This window comes from Salmo salar, chromosome 21, assembly GCF_965601325.2.
Source record: "Salmo salar chromosome 21, fSalSal1, whole genome shotgun sequence".
Lineage (NCBI taxonomy): Eukaryota > Metazoa > Chordata > Actinopteri > Salmoniformes > Salmonidae > Salmo > Salmo salar.
The window spans coordinates 27,752,707-27,772,776 of record NC_138311.1 but is presented as its reverse complement, the minus strand read 5'-3'; the positions used below and the strand labels follow the sequence as shown (position 1 = coordinate 27,772,776).

At 42.7% G+C, this 20,070-nt stretch overlaps 1 protein-coding gene and 1 non-coding gene across 2 annotated transcripts in view; both read right to left on the bottom strand.

Annotated features, from left to right (window-relative positions):
• The window catches only part of LOC106582138 (synaptotagmin-like protein 5), a 70,054-nt gene that overhangs the window by 23,989 nt on the left and 25,995 nt on the right, over positions 1 to 20,070 (bottom strand). The window lies entirely within an intron of this gene.
• trnae-uuc (transfer RNA glutamic acid (anticodon UUC)) lies at positions 8,820 to 8,895 on the bottom strand. The gene has a single exon. It is a non-coding gene; the product is annotated as a tRNA-Glu (tRNA).

The window sequence follows — 20,070 nt, the reverse complement described above, 5'->3', positions numbered from 1 at the left end:
ACACACACACACACACACACACACACACACGCAAACAGTGTTAATTTGCGTGCACCTGTCCTCTCCACTGATAATAAGTCCACTGGGTACTTGGCGTTCAGCGGCGGTGCAAATGTCAGCCCATCCCCCTGTTGCAGTGCACCATGGGAATGCTAACTGGCTCAGTACTGCATGCCACTGTCAACACTGAGTCCTGCTGTTATTTCAAAGATACACACACACACACACACACACACACACACACACACACACACACACACACACACACACACACACACACACACACACACACACACACACACACACACACTCACACACACTCACACACACACACTGAATGGTCTTCTTTGATTGGTTCTAAAAGCAAAAGTATTCAGACGTTTTTGTCTATACAGCAGCTGTGCTATCTGTGTTGAGCCTGTAGTTGAGAAGAAACTGATTACCTTTCCCAATTCGTTTCAGCAACATTCATCATACGTTTGTTGTCTAATCTATATGCACCCTCTATCCTGCTGGGGGGAGATAGATACGGAAAGGAATACGGTATAATGATTTTGTTACGCTTTGATCGTTCTCTGAATTACAACGGATAATAATTGTGACTAAAGTGTCATAGGTTTATCCTCTTATGATTCAGCTTTTCAAGGGCAGATGCTGTGTTTTTAAGTGGGGGATGGAGGAATAAAATAATACAGGACAGACAGGTCAGAGAAGAGGAGGAAGGACTGAGGGTGAAAAAGACAGAGAGATTGATGTAGATAGAAGTGGAGGAATTAATCAGGGGGTAGACAGACTGAAAGGAAGGTGGGAGAAGGGAAAGATGGAGGAGAGATAACATGGGGAATAAAAAAGAGATAAACCAAGGACAGAGTGAGAGAATGGAAGACAACAAACAAGAGAGAGAGAAGTTGCAAAATGTAGAATGTCTTCTGTCTCCTCCAACTAGAGGGGTGTGAACAGTTTGCGTCATGAACAGTTCTTGTGCCCATAGAAATAGATGTGGCACGTGCCCAGGATGTTCCCCAATGCTGGAAGGGGCATCTGAGGGAAATAGTTTAGGAACCCCTGCAATAAAGAACATTTCTTAATATATAGATCCTTTTAAAGAACCATAGAGAGTTTTTTATTCTGGTCAGCCGTATTATATTGTTAAAATTCTATAGGTGTTACTATTGAATTAATTGAAAAGTTTAATCATGTGAGCGACCTCTGGAACAGCTGGGGGTTTCCGAGAAGAGAATTGCAAACCACTGAGTGATTTAGTCAACCATTCTCAATGAACACAAAGTCTTTCACAAGACACTGTCACTGGCCATAGTCATATATTATATGACATAATATAACACATTAGATAAACTGGAATGGCACTCTCACTCACACTTGCATTAAAAAGAGCAAATCAAATCAAATTGAATTGTGCGTGTGTGCGTGTGTATGCACACTACATGGCCAAATGTATGTGGACACCTGCTCGTCGAAAATCATGGTCGTTAACATGGAGTAGGTACCCCCTTTGCTGCTATAACAGCATCCACTCTTCTGGGAAGGCATTCCACTAGATGTTGGAATATTGCTGCGGGGACTTGCTTCCATTCATATCTCTATCTTAAACTGACAGATTTTTATGGGAAATGCTTTATTATGCCAATTAGATTTATGCGGGGGTGCGGACAATGACCTCAGGGGGTTTTGCGGGCCTGCCTGCTCTGCTCAGAGAAGAAGGGGAAGGAGCAGATGGGCCGAGAATGGAGAGGAGAAAAAACACAAGGAAATCAAGATAGCAGTGGCAGCTGTACAAATAACTAATCCAAACACGGCAGAAAGCTTACACAATATGATGCCCCATCACCTTATTAATTCAATCACTTAGATAGCAAGTTAAACTTAGAATTCTGTGTCTTCCACGCAGAAAAATATAAAAACGCATAAGAAATATCTTGCAGTGTTTTGTAAACGCAGATCTAAAATGCTTCTTATTGTAATTTCTGCTCGGCATCAGACAAATTGTGTGCTTCAGTTGCACTTCTAAACCCGGATGACAATTCACAAACAGGCATTCTATCAGCAGACAATGCTCTGACTGATGTCTAGCTACTTTTCTCCAGTACTTTTCTCAGGTGTAGCCAGCTTATTTTTCTCTGGTAAAATGCTAGATTAATTTAAGCAAAACCCAAATGTGAACCCTTTAAATACACAGCTGGACTCACCTGCTCCCGCTTTCCCCTGTTGTGCTATTTACAAACAAACACGTGACTGGCTTAACTGTTCTGGGTAACTACATAAGCTTTATAATGTAAAATAATGAGACAGGTGAAATGAAGACCGCGATCTGCTTTATCTCTTAACGTATTGTACAAGTTGACTGCAGGTATTCACTTCAAAAACAGCTACAAATGTTTAAATGTACTGAAAACCTTCAAAGAAATTCTTTCAATGGTACTGACGATACTGAAAAACCATCCAGTGGCTATTTCCAAATACCCTGGTATACGGTATATACCGTATAGGTATACCGCCAAAGCCTACATAGAACCATCACCCTTCCCAAAGCACCCTTGAGGAACCCACATTTTTGTGTGTGTAATGAAGACGCACAGCCACCTCCAGCACATTTGTCTCAGCCCAGACACTGAGGTGCTTGTGATCAGCATATCAAGTGGCACTGCGCTGCTCCTCCACAACAACTGATGGATGAATCAATAGCCTGACACTAAATGGCTGTTTGGTTGAGACAGACACTGAACATCAACAAGGTTTACCTTTGGTTTGAGTCGATCTAAGAATCAAACAGTACAATGAACTGAAGCATTTCTCCTGGATTCTGAAGACACACACACTTCACAGTGTACACCATGAGTTAGCATATCATGCTTCACTTGTGGGGAATTCTTTGAGTTACTCAGAAATGTTTTCCGCCAAGATTATATCTGCAATGTCTTGTGTATTTAAACATGTGTGTGCAATGTATTCCAACTTTGTGAGATCAAGGGTGTGTATGGATGAGTGAGAGTGTGTGTGTGTGTGTTTGTTCGTGTGTATGTATGTGTGTGTATGTGCACCAGTGTGTGTGCAGTCTGTGTACCCTCTTATACGGCAGGACTTAAGTAGCACTGTGCCTTTGTTTCTCTCTGACTTAGGGGGAAGCCAAGCAAATATAGTTAAGCAATAAGGTGTGTGGTATATGGCCAATGTACCACGGCTAAGGGCTGTTCTTAAGCACAATGCAATGCGGAGTGCCTGGATACAGCCCTTAACCGTGGTATATTGGCCATATACCACAAACTCCCGCGGTGCCTTATTTCTATTAGAAACTGATTGCCAACGTAATTAAAGCAGTATTAATAAATGTTTTGTCATACACGGGACATACGGTCTGATATACACTACATTACCAAAAGTATCTGGACACCTGCTCGTCGAACATCTCATTCCAAAATCATGGGTATTAATATGGAGTTGGTCCCCCCTTTGATGCTATAACAGCCTCCACTCTTCTGGGAAGGCTTTCCACTAGATGTTGGAACATTGTGCGGAGACTTGCTGCCATTTAGCCACAGGAGCATTAGTGACGTAGGGCACTGATGTTGGGCGATTAGGCCTGGCTCACAGTCAGCGTTTCAATTCATCCCAAAGGTGTTTGAAGGGGTAAGGGCTCTGTGCAGGCCAGTCAAGTTTTTCGATACTGATCTCGACAACCATTTCTGAATGGACCTCGCTTTGTGCACGGGGGTATTGTCATGCTGAAACAGGAAAGGGTCTTCCCCAAACTGTTGCCACAAAGTTGGAAGCACAGAATCGTCTAGAATGTCATTGTATGCTGTAGCGTTAAGATTTCCCTTCAATGGAACTGGTGCCGGAGAAGAAGGCAGACGTTTTACGTGTCCCCAACCGATTGTGTTTTTTGGTTCGTTTACTTGCGTTGTTTGTAACTTATTTTTTACTTATTTTGTACATAATGTTGCCGCTACCGTCTCTTATGACCGAAAATAACTTCTGGACATCAGGACTGCGATTACTCACCACGGACTGGCAGAATCCTTTTTTCCTTTAACAAGTCTGACGAGCCCGCCGTGAACGATATACAGCTTTCTCGGGAACAGGCCCAGATCCCCGTGATTTGCGTGAAGAGGAGATGGAGAAAAAGGGTCCAGAGGGCGGGCTGCCTTCTGAGAATTCGTAGGCGATTGAATAAACCCCCACTTCCTTCAATTCTGCTTGCAAACTTAAAATTGATGACCTACGCGCAAGATTAAACTACCAACGGGACATTCAAAACTGTAATATCTTATGCTTCACGGAGTCGTGGCTGAACGACGACACCATCAACATACAGCTTACTGGTTATACACTGTACTGGCAGGATAGAACAGCGGCGTCTGGTAAGACAAGGGGCGGCGGACTATGTATTTTTGTAAATAACAGCTGGTGCACGATATCTAAGGAAGTCTCGAGCTATTGCTCGCCTGAGGTAGAGTATCTCATGATAAGCTGTAGACCACACTATCAACCTAGAGAGTTTTTATCTGTATTTTTCGTAGCTGTTTACATACAACCACAGTCAGAGGCTGGCACTAAGACAGCATTGAATGAGCTGTATTCGCTATAAGCAAACAAGAAAACGCTCACCCAGAGGCGGCGCTCCTAATAGCCAGGGACTTTAATGCAGGGAAACTTAAATCAGTTTTACCAACTTTCTATCAGCATGTTAGATGTGCAACCAGAGGAAAAAAGAAACTCTGGACCACCTTTACTCCACACACAGAGACGCATACAAAGCTCTCCCTCGCCCTCCATTTTGCAAATCTGACCATAATTCTATCCTTCTGATTCCTGCTTACAAGCAAAAATTAAAGCAGGAAGCACCAGTGACTAGATCAATAAAAAAGTGGTCAGATGAAGCAGGACTGTTTTGCTAGCACAGACTGGAATATGTTCCGGGATTGCTCCGATGGCATTGAGGAGTACACCACATCAGTCATTGGCTTCATCAATAAGTGCGTTGATGACGTCGTCCCCACAGTAACCGAATGTAAATACCCCAACCAGAAGCCATGGATTACAGACAACATCTGCACTGAGCTAAAGGCTAGAGCTGCTGCTTTCAAGGAGCGGGACTCTAACCCGGAAGCTTATAAGAAATCCCGCGATGCCCTCTGACAAACCATCAAACAGGCAAAGCGTCAATACAGGACTAAGATCGAATCGTACTACACCGGCTCTGACGCTCGTCAGATGTGGCAGGGCTTGCAAACCATTACAGACTACAAAGGGAAGGACAGCCCGAGAGCTGCCCAGTGACACGATCCTACCAGACGAGCTAAACTACTTCTATGCTCGCTTCGAGGCAAATAACACTGAAACACGCATTAGAGCACCAGCTGTTCCGGAAGACTGTGTGAACACGCTTTCCGCAGCTGATGTGAGTAAGACCTTTAAACAGGTCAACATTCACAAGGCTGTAGGGCCAGATGGGTTACCAGGATGTGTACTCCGAGCATACACTGACCAACTGGCAGGTGTCTTCACTGACATTTTCAACCTCTCCCTGTCTGAGTCTGTAATACCAACATGTCTCAAGCAGACCACCATAGTCCCTGTGCCCAAGAACACCAAGGTAAACTGCCTAAATGACTACCGACCCGTAGAAAGGCTGGTCATGGTTCACATATACACCATTATCCCAAAAACCCTAGACCCACTCCAATTTGAATACCACCCCAACAGATCCACAGATGATGCAATCTCTATAGCACTCCACACTGCCCTTTCCCACCTGGACGAAAGGAACACCTATATGAGAATGGAGGAGATCAGAGACCTGGCCGTGTGGTGCCAGGACAACAACCTCTCCCTCAACGTGATCAAGACAAAGGAGATGATTGTGGACTACAGGAAAATAAGGACCGGGCACGCACGCCCCCTAATCTCATCAATGGGGCTGCAGTGGAGCAGGTTGAGAGCTTCAAGTTCCTTGGTGTCCACATCACCAACAAACTAACATGGTCCAAGCACACCAAGACAGTCATGAAGAGGGCACTACACAACCTATTCCCACTCAGTAGACTGAAAAGATTTGGCATGGGTCCTCAGATCCTCAAAAGGTTCCACAGCTGCACCATCAAGAGCATCCTGACTGGTTGCATCACTGCCTGGTATGGCAACTGCTCAGCCTCTGACCGCAAGGCACTACAGAGGGTAGTGCGAACGGCCCAGTACATCACTGGCGCCAAGCTTCCAGCCACCCAGGACCTCTATGCCAGGCGGCGTCCGAGGAAGGCCCTAAAAATTGTCAAAGACTCCAGCCACCCTAGTCATAGACTGTCCTCTCTGCTACCGCATGACAAGCGGTACCGGAGCACCAAGTCTAGGTCCAAGAGGCTTCTAAACAGCTTCTACCCCAGACTATTTGCATTGACCTCCCCCCCCCCCCCCTCTTTTACACTGCTGCTACTCTCTGCTGTTATCATCTATGCATAGTCACTTTAATAACTCTACCTACATGTACATATTACCTCAGCTAACCGGTGCCCCCGCACATTGACTCTGTACCGGTACCCCCCTGTATATAGTCTCGCTATTGTTATTTTACTGCTGCTCTTTAATTACTTGTTACTTTTATTTCTTATTCTTATCCGTATTTTTTTAAATTGCATTGTTGGTTAGGGGCTCATACGTAAACATTTCACTGTAAGGTGTACACCTGTTGTATTCGGCGCATGTGACTAATACAATTTGATTTGAAGGGGCCTAGCCCGAACCATTAAAACCCGCCCAGACCATTATTCCTCCTCCAAGAAACATTACAGTTGGCACTATGCATTCGGGCAGGTAGCGTTCTCCTGGCATCTGCCAAACCCAGATTTGTCTGTCGGACTGCCAGATGGTGAAACGTGATTCATCACTCCAGAGAACGCGTTTTCACTGCTCCAGAGTGCAATGGCAGCGAGCTTTTCACCACTCCAGCCGATGCATGGTGATCTTAGGCTTGTGTGCGGCTGCTCGGCCATGGAAACCCATTTCATGAAGCTCCCGACGAACAGTTATTATGTTGACGTTGCTTCCAGAGGCAGTTTGGAACTCGGTAGTGAGTGTTGTGCAACCGAGGACAGACGATTTTAATGCGCTACACGCTTCAGCACTCAGCTGTCCCGTTCTGTGAGCTTGTGTGGCCTACCACTTCGCGGCTGAGCCATTGTTGCTCCTAGATGTTTCCACTTCACAATAACAGCACTTACAGCAGCTCTAGCAGGGCAGAAATTTGGCGAACTGACTTGTTGGAAAGGTGACATCCTATGACAGTGCAACGTTGAAAGTCACTGAGCCCTTCAGTACAGGCCATTCTACCGCCAATGTTTGTCTATTGATATTGCATGGCTGTGTGCTCGATTTTATAGACCTGTCAGCAACGGGTGTGGCTGAAAAAGCTGAATCCACTAATTTGAAGGGGTGTCCATATATTGTTGTACATATAGTGTACCACGGCTTTTAGCCAATCAGCATTCACGGCTTAAACTACCCAGTTTATTATCCTCATTATACAACAGGTGGATCTAATCCTGGATGCTGATTGGTTATAACCGCATTCCAGCCGGTGTCTATTCCACAAGTTACCACAGGCTAAATCTATTACATTGAAATGCCTATTTACTCTTTTCCATCTGACTGTGCAGTCCACTGTCTCATCAGCTCAGCCAAGCAATGTATATACTAGATCTACACTGTAAAAAGCATCTAGACATTATCTCCCATTTCTTTTAGACTAGCATTTGGTTTTTAACTGTCAGATTTGTAATAACCTTGCTGTCTGTCTCTCCTGCATTTGCAACATTGTTTCAATATTAAATCTCCAGCCTTTCCATGGTAATGAACATGCCGACAGTCGGGACGAGACAGACAGACTGACAGCTTTTCTCAGCCAGTCGAAATCATGAATCAGCATAATTTGATAGATATAAATAGAAATAGAAAAACACAAAATGCAGCTAGTTTGCTGTCATTACAGCTTCAGTTTGAAGTGATTGTGTTAGCTGTGTAGTTGGCTATCTCTTCTGAACAGTGGTTTAGCGAGAGAGCAAATGTTCTATGCCAGACGAAATCGCGCCTCATTAACTTATTGTTATGGATGTATCCCAAAACAATCCCTAGAAAACATCTTAAACAAACGCAGATTCGACTAGATCCATAGTCGAAAGATTCCATAGATTTAAAACAAAAAGACTTAATGACTGGATCGCATCTCTCGCAACTGAACCGATTGAACGAACAACCAGCCGGCTTGGGTAGCAACCCTAGATTTCTGTCGGGATTATATCTTGTGGAAGGATGAAATAGTATGAATAAATTCATCCAAATAATTTTTTTTATGAAAATATGCCAATCATTATTTGAATATGTTGGTAACCCATTGTATAAAAATGATAATGCCCTCGTAGATGGTGTTTGGAGGATATATTGGCACGGTTTACTAATATATCCTCCAAATACCAGCTTCAAGGGCATTATCACTGAATTACACACCTGCTCTGTGTGAGTTATGCTCAGACTTCACAACACACTCACAGTCATGTATGTACATGTGATCATCTGTACTTGACCCATGACATCAGATACACATTGTTCTTTTACCACATCCCTGCCTTAGTGTGCTAATATATTTTATATATATATATATATATATATACATACATACACACACACACACAATGTCTCCAAGGTCCTCATTTTATTTACATTTACATTTTAGTCATTTAGCAGACGCTCTTATCCAGAGCGACTTACAGTAGTGAATGCATACATTTGATACATTTTTTTCTCCGTACTGGTCCCCCGTGGGAATCGAACCCACAACCCTGGCATTGAAAACACCATGCTCTACCAACTGAGCCACACACGACCGTGTGGCTCCTGTATGTAATCTATAGTAAGACACTCCACCTGCAATACCAGCCAATATCCAGACTACTTCACAACCTGACAGCCATACAAATCTATAGTGTATAAAATGTGACTCAAGTAAGCAGCCTTGAACAACGATGTCTGTTGACTCAATACATTAATTTATTTGATTTGACCTCGTGCCATTAATTCTGCTATTGTGGCGCACTACTGTGTCTACAGTACTTGTCTCTTTACGTCGGACTCCTAAATGTTACAGAAGCAGGTGTCGTGTTGTGTGGGAGTGGGAGCCCTCCTTCAGCACACTGCTAAACAGTAAACACACTAATAGCAAATACCAAATCCAGGAATGTCCAAACTTCAGCCTCTAACCAGAGGTACCGCACTCTGCACTAACATGCTGACTACACCGCTCGCTTTGCGTGCACGAGCGTTGCAAAATAAATTTAAACAGACGTTATTCAATTATTGCACCCACTCACGCGTGACAACGAGGGTCTGCGTTGCCAAGCACTAAAATAGAAGTCAGTTCTATTTGTGACACTGATCGCGGTGAACGTCCTGCCTCTCCCATCTCCTTATTGGTTTATAGAAGTAGATACCCACATGCCATCTCTTATACCCACATGGGCGATTGAAAGACAACTGAGTTCGTCGGTTGTCGTGGTAAGACTAGAAATGATTCGGTTGACCGTTTTATGTGTGGATTAATTGTCGGATTAGAGGACCTTGTGCATTTCAGGTAAAATAACAACTCAACATTTATATCCCAGGACAAATTAGCTAGCAACAGCAAGCTAGCTAAATAGGCCAAATTAGCTAGCAACTGCAAACTAGCTAGCTAAATTTACATAAATGTTTAATGCTTTTCGACCTCTCCCAGAATTAATATAATTGGTGAGTTTGTTTTGATATTTTAACCTGCGTGCCGTGATCGCGTTTGGTGTGGGGGGACAAAATCAATTTGCGCACGATGGCGCACCGGTTTGGATACGGTGTAAGGGTGTGCCGATCTCTTCATACTCATCAATTTTATCACACTTGATACTCGTAATTGGATTTACTTGTGATTGGAAAACCCCGAAGTGTGCTTTAAATGCCGATAAAGCCTATACCTCAAGTGCCATTACTGCGCTATCACTCAGAGTGACTTGTTATGTTCCTTCACACACTGTTCAAAGGTAAACGATCCTGACAGATGAAGATGCACATGATTTACTTACTTAGTCCTATTCAATTATCAACAAAATAGGCTGATACTACTGCCTGCATTTATTCCAGACACAGATTTAGATGAAGGTAGGCTAATTCGCTTGCCCCATGCTGTTTCACGTTTGAGAGGAGCAAAACTTTTCTTATGCCACAACATTTGCACAATCAAAATAAACAATCTACATTTGTCATTTTATTTTCTAATGATCTGTCGCTCGGTAAACATGCCTGGACGAGAACAAATAATAATAGCAAGCGAGCATGGGCTTGGATCACCAAATAACGACAGACGTCGTCAGCAATGGAATAATTATATGGACAGACAAAGTAACCTACTAAACAACGCCAAGTAGACAGACCAAAACAACCACATGGCCTCAGCAAAGTCGACAGGAAATAACTAAATTTAACAACAATGACTAGTTACGGATTCTGATTCATACACAATATTTGGAGATGGGGAGACTTCTGCCCTGAGACGAGTGAGTGAAACAGATCCACGCGTGTCTGTTTGGGGAAATGAGAGCAGAGGGAGAGCGGCTTGTTCTAATCCAATCATTGCAGCAGGCTCAACCGCTACCCCGACCGTTTCTTTATTGACAGAATAACTAGACGATAGTTGTTTAGAGCACACAGCGCTTCACACTGTTTGAGTGAAAGAGAGATGTGTGCTGGCAGCTGAAAATGACTTTTTTCTTATCGCGGAGAACTACAAAAAATACTTGTGTCATAATTGTATTCTGAAAATTCACCATATCCGTTACAATAGTCATTTTGTCCGAGTACTCGGCACACCCCTAATCTGCACTCAACCGATAAAGCCGGAGCTATGGCAAGTGCTTTCAAATCTGACACTTGAGTCCGCAGTGCTGTTGATTTTGCAACTCATCTATAATCTTTCTCTTTTCTACTTCAGCTTTATCGTTATTCTGTTTCTCGAACTTCTGTCTCCAACACAGCGAATTCTCAAGTGTTAAATCAACACTGAGAGTGTTACATTTAACCCTGGTCCAGTGTCTATATGGGTCCACACTTTTCAGCATTAAATTAACACTGAGAGTGTTAACTTCTGTCTCCAACACAGCGAATTCTCCAGTTTTAAATCAACACTGAGAGTGTTACATTTAACCCTGGTCCAGTGTCTATATGGGTCCACACTTTTCAGCATTAAATTAACACTGAGAGTATTACATTTAACACTGGTCCAGTGTCTATATGGGTCCACACTTTTCAGCATTAAATTAACAAAGTGTAAAGCCTTATTTGCATATTTCCTAGAATAACCATTACTGTATTTGTTAGTGACAGAGAAATGTTTGCTGCATTTATCTATCATTCATTCAGTCATGTGGCCTTCACCAAGTAAGATCCTAAGCAAATATGTGATTATACAATTTTTGTTATTTAATATAATACAACATATTTCTTAAGGCCTTATTTTGAGGTGAGCTGAAACTCATGGTTTACAGGCAAATTCAGGCATATACTGTATGTCACATTATGCTGGCTTGCTAAGTGACGTGTAATTCCTATTGGAATCCAGCCAGAGTGGGGCTATCCAACACTTTGAATGTTCATTCACCCACAACATGCATTCCGATGTGACGATCGTCGTCGAAAGGAGTAGACCAAAGCGCAGCGTGGTAAGTGCTCATGATATTTCTTTATTTAACTCAGAACACTAAAACAAAACAATAAACAACAGAAAACGAATGTCACGTTCTGCAGGCTAACTGAGCTGTACAAAAACAAGATCCCACAACTGAAAGTGGGAAAAAGGGCTGCCTAAGTATGATTCCCAATCAGAGACAACGATAGACAGCTGCCTCTGATTAGGAACCATACTAGGCCAATAAAGAAAAAGACAACATAGAAATATAACACATAGACTGCCCACCCCACACCCTGACCTAACAAAATAGAGAACTAAAACGTCTCTCTCAGGTCAGGGCGTGACATCCGAATGATTGCTGGGTTGGGAAGGGTAAGATATGATACTACGTAAAGCATCTAAGCTTGAACAACCATTTCAGTAACAGGAGCAATAAATACAAGTAACAGATTGGATTAGTTAAAAAAAAATATATGTTATTTATATTTGAGTAGCATAATATTAATTAATAAATTAACGTACATAGATATTGAAACAAACAATTCCAAAAAACAACCTGCACTGAACATGCTAGGAATTGTGATAATGATGAGCGTGGTTTGGTTTAATACTAGTTATTAACACCAACACGGGGGTTATTTTACACCAACGAGTGTTAATTTAACACTTACAGAGTTAATTTAACACCTGAATCAACACTAGAAATTTTATACTGAAAAATGAACACTAGGTAACACAGGCCAATTTGCTGTGAATGGTTAACTAATTGATACATGTCATTGATTTTTCAACTCACCCAGTGTTCCAGGTCTAAATCCGTTCCTTACTAGAGGGGAAGGATAGAAACCAGCAGAGCAATGCTGCAGACCTGTAGACTCAGATCTGAATACTCTGGGTCAGGACATAAAATAAATACTGAGATTTCTTGGTTTCGCGTTGGAGTAGCAGTGGAGGGAGTTTCCTCCCTTGTTGCTGCATTATGCGGTACAAGGCTACAGTTCATGGTCTGACTAATGGTTTGTCAATAGCGTCCATTCCACTGTGGGTAGGCAGAAAGGAATGAGTCACCAGAACATGTGTGACTTCTTGAATGGGGATCTATGCTAACAGAATTCAGAATATGGAAGCGAAGTATCCGGTGTCTCTTGTTTCATCATGTGGGTTTCGACTACATTTACGTCAGAGGGAAAGGACTGTGTCGATACCTGGGTGACTAGACAGCTGCTGATGAATTGGATTTATGTAGCTGTTTTCGAAAGGCTCAGTCATTTACAAGCTGGTCACCTCCTCCACTACCAATGTGTAGCATCTGCCTAGGTGACGCAAGGCAGCCTTGTTAGCGTCAGACTACTCACCCATTACATACATATCACCTATCAGCAAACCCATCTCTGGGCCCATCACAGTGTGATTTTGAGCCAAGGGTATGGCGTTTCCATTATTTTTGGTTCCATTATGTGGTTTAAAACTACATTCACTATCTGAGAGAATGGACTGTGGACACCCGGGAGACATTTTGTTTCACTGCAGCAGGTGCAAGTGCAGAAAGCTGCATCCATCTACCTATTACACACCACAGGAGTGTCAGAGAGAGTGACCATGCTCCAGTTGACAAGAAGTAGAAGAACCAGATGATATTTTGTGTAAAGTAGAGTAAAAACAATGTGAACAGGAGATAACTTAGACATCCAGTACATTATAACACACATACATACATGCACACACACAATTAAAAACAAAATAAAAACTATAAAAACTCATTAAGATAGACACAATCAATGTCCCATGAAATGTAATACACTTTTCAAAGAGGATTTCACCCCCCCCCCTCCCCACCCTTCTCCCCTCTTTCTCAGTTCTCTCTATCTTCCCTTTCTACTTTAATATTCCCTGACAGCCTTTGGGCATAGGCAGGGGAGGACTGGCCATCTGACATTTCGGGCAAATGCCAGATGGACTGGTCCAGTTTTAGCCTAGTGGACCTGTCTTACTTGGTTTTTTTTTAAGCAAAATTATAATTATCTGGCTAAAAATGTCGGTCTCAAGGAATAAAATAGGCCGGTGTGGGGCCTCAAGGCAAAAAATGGTCCGTTGTTTAAGAAATGCCCGAGCGGATTTCTGATCCCAGTCCGTCCCTGGGCACAGGGCTGTTGTGTAGAGAGCTCTGGTATGAGGATCGGTGCTTCAGTGATACAGACAACAGTTGCACACTATCCTCTATGTGTGTGTATGCGTGTGTTTGTGTGATAGTACTGTGTATGTGTGTCAGTGTATGCATGTATGCCCATAGTGTTAGTTTGTATGTGTCACACTAACATGTGTGCGTAGTGCTTTTGTGTGTGTGTGCTCACCTATGTGTTTGTGCATACATGTGTGTGCATGTGCATGTGTACTGTAAGTGTGGGCGTGTGTACTGTAAGTGTGGGCATGTGCGCAATGCGCATTTGTGCCTGTGTGTGTACCCTAAATGTGTGTATGTGGGTCACCCTGCGTCGTCTTCCCATGGATCCCATGGAAAACATAGCAGATCCCACCAAGGCATCAGCATCTCAACCTCATTATTTCAGCACAAATTTATCAGACTTTAGAGAATTTCTTTGGCCTTAAATCAGTGGTTTTGTTCTAAATAAAATATATTTCAGCTCACAGATTTTCACCATTCATCAGCAGATCCAGCTTCAGAGAAGCAGATATATCTTACCAGATAATTTCCTTGTGTTGACACTGAGATGTATAATGTAATGCTCAAAGGCTTAAGGGTTTGTGAAGAGCAGCTTGAGGGTCATGCCATGGTGGTCTGTCTGTCTCATTAATATTTATCACACAGGAAAGCATTCTCTCCTTAATGCATAACTCAGTCCTTGAACAAGATTCAGCTTTTTCTTACTGTTCATGTTTTTGGTTTAATTCTGGCTATTAATACCAACACTGCGGTTCTTTTACACCAATGACTCTTAATTTAACATGTACAGAGTTAATTTAACTCCTGAATCAACTCTAGAAATGTTACACTGAAAAGGCCACACTAGGTAACACATGCCAATTTTCTGTGTTCTAAATGTATAACTGGTCTAACTCTATTTTCACGGTAGCGTGTAAGACAATCATTTTCTCACTGTATGGCTGTACTGTATTGAAGGTCTGGGCTATATGGCCAAAACATTAAGTCAACCCCCAAAATAATGCCGTTATTTGACAGTTTCTAAATGCTAAAGGTTCTTAAAATGGCAAGTTTTATGAGTAGTGCATGACCCTGGGATTGCAAAAAAATGAATTTAAGTGGTTTTAATGGGCTTTCTCCATTTTGATTGTTTTATACTCAACCAAACTAGGGCAAAACTGACAGTAAAGTAGTGTAATTATAGAAGTTTTGATTTATTTAGCACTGCATCAAAATATCGTAATAGATGGTATTGTAAAATGATCCATACCTCTATACATTAATATACAATATGTCATCCAGCCCTACTGAGTTGTGTATTGTTAAAATAATGTACTGCTCCGCTCCATTGCATTCTCTGCTGTTAACTTAATATACTATACATCCTCTGTGTGTGTGGTGAGAGTTTCCAGGCTGTGTCTCTCGCTGCAGTGGTTTCCTCCTAAATATTTAATGCCACTCTGACATGGACACAGATCGATGGTGAATGTCAGAGCATCTCAATCCAGTGGCAACACCAGGAGAGCACTAAACACTCCACTTAACCAACGCCACTACACTGCTCATAAAACAGCATTCTGTACGGATGGAGTATACTTCAACAGTGGATGATATTACAGACCATTACACTCAGAGAGATGTGGAATCATGCGCAGCATTGGTTACGGTATGATTTAATTGTGCATCTTAACAATTTCCAACTCAACTATTTCTGGTCTAAGGATAGAGTTCTATGTCGAATATTCTAATTCTGTCGGAAAGTGCCAGAAAGCACACAATCTCAGTTCAGAGTAGTGACAAAAATCACATTATGTGAACATTTTTATAAAGCCTGAAAAGGTGAACGTGTGTATATAGTTGTGACGATATACTACAGATATCCACAGTATGATATAACACTGCAGTGATCTAGCAGGTGAGAAGATACCCATACATCTTTGGGTCATTGCACACTGACACTGAGATTGAAAGAGACTTTGAATGAGTACCACACCACATCTCCCCTCTCTAACCACAATGACTCAATGTACAGAACACAGGGGCTGGGTTTAGTTATTGGAACAGAACACATAAAGGGACGCCTTCCCTGTGGCTCAGTTGGTAGAGCATGGTGTTTGCAACGCCAACATGGTGTGTGCAACACCAGGGTTGTGGGTTTGATTCCCACGGGGGGCCAGCACAAAAAAAATTAAATGCATGAAATTAAAATGAAATGTATGTATTCACTACTGTAAGTCGCTCTGGATAAGAGCGTCTACTAAAACGTAAAAAATAAAGCTCAGAAAGTTATTTGAGATGGGAGGCTGTGTCAACATGACTGGAATGGGCCTTTATGGGCGAGCCAGCCAGCCAGTCAGTGTGTTTTATGAATGGGTTACCACCACACAAAAGCTGCTGTATGTGAAACCGTATGGACATCGGATGCTGTGTTGTAAACGCAGCAAGAAAAGAAACGTCCACTCACTCTCAACTGCGTTTATTTTCAGCAAACTTAACATGAGTAAATATTTGTATGAACAATACAAGATTCAACAACTGAGACATAAACTGAACAAGTTCCACAGATATGTGACTAACAGAAATGGAATAATGTGTCCCTGAACAAAGGGGGGGTCAAAATCAAAAGTAACAGTCAGTATCTGGTGTGGCCACCAGCTGCATTAAGTACTGCAGTGCATCTCTTCCTCATGGACTGCACCAGATTTGCCAGTTCTTGCTGTGAGATGTTACCCTACTCTTCCAGCAAGGCATCTGCAAGTTCACAGACATTTCTGGGGGGAATGGCCCTAGCCCTCACCCTCCGATCCAACAGGTCCCAGGCGTGCTCAATGGGATTGAGATCCGGGCTCTTCGCTAGCCATGGCAGAACACTGACGTTCCTGTCTTGCAGGAAATCACACACAGAACGAGCAGTATGGCTGGTGGCATTGTCACACTGGAGGGTCATGTCAGGATGAGCCGGCAGGAAGGGTACCACATGAGGGAGGAGGATGTCTTCCCTGTAACGCACAGCGTTGAGATTGCCTGCAATGACAACAAGCTCAGTCCGATGATGCTGTGACACACCGCCCCAGACCATGACGGACCCTCACCTCCAAATCGATGCTGCTCCATAGTACAGGCCTCGGTGTAACGCTCATTCCTTCGGCAATAAACACGAATCTGACCATCACCCCTGGTGAGACAAAACCGCGACTCGTCAGTGAAGAGCACTTTTTGCCAGTCCTGTCTGGTCCAGCGACAGTGGGTTTGTGCCCATAGGCGACGTTGTTGCCGGTGATGTCTGGTGAGGACCTGCCTTACAACAGGCCTACAAGCCCTCAGTCCAGCCTCTCTCAGCCGATTGCGGACAGTCTGAGCACTGATAGAGGGATTGTGCGTTCCTGGTGTAACTCGGGCAGTTGTTATTGCCATCCTGTACCTGTCCCGCAGGTGTGATGTTCGGATGTACCAATCCTGTGCAGGTGTTGTTACACATGGTCTGCCACTGCAAGGACGTTCAGCTGTCCGTCCTGTCTCCCTGTAGCGCTGTCTTAGGCGTCTCACAGTACGGACATTGCAATTTACAATGAAGAGCTGTGAACTTATTTGGATTTTTACGAATTATCTTTGAAAGACAGCGTCCTGAAAAAGGGAAAGAAAATGATTTGCTGAGTTTAGTTAATGTTGGTGTGACTGAGTTGGGAGCTGGTGTACATTACACAGAAACAGGTATGTACAGTCACTGCACAATTAGGCATACACAAGCACGTGCATTCAGAATAGAATAGATCCCTATCTGGTTCATAGGGAGTATATTTAGTCTATTATATCAAGGTGGTTCTCAAGTTTTGGGTGTTTTGGTACCTGCCTGGAGACTATAGGGCTGAGCTCGCTAACCTTCAGACTCATTGTGTTAACCTTCTACAGAAAGGTCTGTAAAAAGGTCCACACACACATGCACACACACACACACACTTAATATTAACTTTATCTGACATTTTGGGGGAAATGCACTGAATCTAATTTATGCTGTCTATTTTACGGCATATAATCTACTTCCTGTAGATAGGATGTCAGTCTCTCTGCACAGTGAAGTGCAATCGATGGCCAGCCAGCCTCTTTCCAGGCAGCCAGAGATAAGACCTTGCATGCTGAAGGGAAATTGGGAATGTTTATGAGAAGACCATCAACCTCTCTGCTAGTCCAACAATCAAGCCCCAAAATCAAAACAGACAAGATCTACTCCCCAACACACTGCGGAAAAATTTTAAAATAAACTGTGAAAATACCATTTTTATTTTTCCAATTGTATTTTTGTGTTGATCTTAATGATATTTGATTTGATCTGCTTAGTTTTGTTTTGATTTATTGACTAATTGATTTGATTGTTTATTATTTGTAAAAACTGAAAAATTATGACTTTTTTTATTGAAAAATTTGTTTGGATTGAATTATGTACAACCTAATAGAATTACCTAAAGAAACAGTGGTGTTAGGAACCTCCTGGTTTACAGGCCACATCAGGCCTACAAATCACATTATATGCAATCTATATTCAGCACAACTGTCAGGATTAGAAACATGGATAAATATCCATATCCATCAATATTACATTTACATTTTAGTCATTAGGAGACGCTCTTATCCAAAGCAACTTACAGTAGTGAACGCATACATTTTTCCTCCGTACTGGTCCCACGTGGGAATCGAACTCACAACCCAAGGTGTTGCAAACACCATGCTCTACCAAGTGAGCCATATCCATATCCATCAATCTCACTCACTCCTGTGGTTAGACACGCATGCCAATACCTGTTGAGAAATGCTGCTAATTATTATTTCATGGCAATCACAATCCAATTAAGCTTGACAATCACTGAAGATGTCTGAGAGAAATAGCCATGGTGCATGTGCTGTCCTAAGACAGAAGATGTGTGGGAAACCAATTATAAAAGACACAACATTCTAATTCAATTAGTAGAAAAATATAGTTTTGTTATAGATACAAATTATGTTTCAGTCATCATGTGACCTTTAGACATTGCAAAAACACACACTCCACTTTTGCAGTTCATCAGACACCACCATTTTGTGATGAAATAACTGCAAGTGGAGTAGGATAAAGTTTCCCCCTAGACACTGATCTTAGACCAATCTTGAGTTTTCCTCCCTAATATTAAACATTAGGATTGGGGAGAGTACACTGACTCTACATCTGCATGCTGGGACAGGTTCTACCCATCTCATTTATAGAGGGCCCACCTACCCATAATTCCCAGCGCTCTGTGTACTGTCTGCAGCTCCAATTCATTAGAATAAAGAGTCCCACAACACAAGCACATACTGTACACATACACACACTGGTCTGGATAGGGTTACTCGCCCAACAAATATGTTATATGTATATAATAAAGCACACACAACAACCGTAATGATACATCACGACCCTGCAGCAGTATCGCTACAACCCATCATACTGAGTCTGAGTAATCACCAAACCATGCCCAAGGCTGCTGCAACTTCCTGTGGGGCTCAATGGAGCAGAAAATGAGAAATAGATTCAACCATCTGAGCCTTTGTCTCTATAGACTTACCTCCCCCCTCCTTTCCGCTTCCACCTGTTCTCTCAATTCCTCATCACTCTCCTCCTTTTTCCACTCCTCATCTCTTCTCTTTTCCTCTCAAACCTGTCCTTTCAATTCCTCATCACTCCACTCCTCCTTTCCTCCTCATCACTTCTCTTCCTTTCCCCATTTCCCTCTCATCACCCCTGCTTCATCCCCCTGTTCCTCCTCTCCTGTTATCTGCTCTCCTCCTGCCCCTGAAGGAATGCATCTCCAGGTCCATGCTGTTAATGACCTGCGTGTGTCTTTTGTCCTCTAAATGAGATATGCCACCATGCACAGGCCAAGATTAGCATGGAAACACAAAGCCCATCCACAGAGATGACAGTCCCCTTCAATAAAACACACACCCACAGAGAGAGGGAGGAGGAAGTGAGGGATGGAGAGAGAGACGTGAGAGAAAAGAATAAAGGAATTACAAGAGTGAAGGAGGGAGGAGAGATCACTTTTGACCTCTATCGTTGATAGTATTGTTGTACGTGTCATATTCGGTGACATTGTGAATGCCAGGGAGAGATTGGTTAGGAATCCTTGAGAAGAAGCTTTGGCAATGATGACACAGAAATAAACCAAGCCATGCTGAG